Here is a 982-nt window from a genome sequence, read left to right on the forward strand (position 1 = left end):
CAAACCAGAGTCGGCCTCATGCAGGACAAGTGATGTAACCTGGTATTATTGCTCTGGCCTCATTTTCTTTCCATAAAACTTCTTGGTATGGATTTGCTACTTGAGTGCAAACTCAAGGTGCTACTTGAGTTGAACAACAAGAAAGTCTGAAGAGTTGCTTTATCTGGGGTCCATTCATCTGCAGTAGAAATCATTTTTTAATGTACTTAAAGAAAATGCATCACATAGTTGACATAATACATTTGTTTTCAAAGGAAAAGAAAAGGCCTCCCAATTTTTACCACAGACTGTGTTCTTTACACTGACTGTGTAGAAAAAGGAGGTACAGTAAATGCACCCCATATTCACCTCAACACAGGCCCTTTGCCTGGTCTGTATTGTAAATTGGGGGACAAAAAAAAATACATTTGTTTCCAGATAGGTGAAAACAAGGTTATTGAAAAAATGAAAATAAGAAAATAAAAAGAAAGAAAAAAGAAAGAAAAAAATAAAAGGTACATTAGCAATCTCATTTGTGGAAAGTATTGTATCTCCAACTAATTCATAAATACAATGACAGATATCTTAATATGTTATTGTTGTTATATGTCCAGTCTGTTAAAATGGGGTGTTTCTTTAGGAAATTCAAAGCTATAATACTATAAATTTTAGGGGCATATATTCAGCTGCAGGGTCTCCTGGATAAAAGGCCCAGTTTGAACATCGTTACTGCATTTGTGGGTGTGGTTACAGTTGCCAGGCTTTCTTGGAAGAAGTAAAATGGGAGGTATGCATCCCCACTTTCTCCCAAAATAGGCCTGGTGTTATCAGCCCAAAATCCAGCATACCTGAAATGTAGTCAGCTCAGGATCTCTGCAGGGAATCCTAGAGGGTCAGTGATGAGGCAGAACCACCAGGGAAACAGTGATTGGGGATGATGGAGGCAGCAAGTATGGCTTTGGCAGGTTGGGGGCTTGGCCCACTTTCTCCTCTTGAGATGACC

The 982-nt window shown here is 39.1% G+C and overlaps 1 non-coding gene across 1 annotated transcript; it reads left to right on the plus strand.

The window, feature by feature from the left end:
- The first annotated feature begins 264 nt into the window (after window positions 1-264).
- On the plus strand, window positions 265-397 carry LOC126021154 (small nucleolar RNA SNORA51). Its single transcript, XR_007499763.1, has one exon. It is a non-coding gene; the product is annotated as a small nucleolar RNA SNORA51 (small nucleolar RNA).
- Window positions 398-982: the final 585 nt, after the last annotated feature.

Source organism: Suncus etruscus, chromosome 10 (assembly GCF_024139225.1).
Source record: "Suncus etruscus isolate mSunEtr1 chromosome 10, mSunEtr1.pri.cur, whole genome shotgun sequence".
Lineage (NCBI taxonomy): Eukaryota > Metazoa > Chordata > Mammalia > Eulipotyphla > Soricidae > Suncus > Suncus etruscus.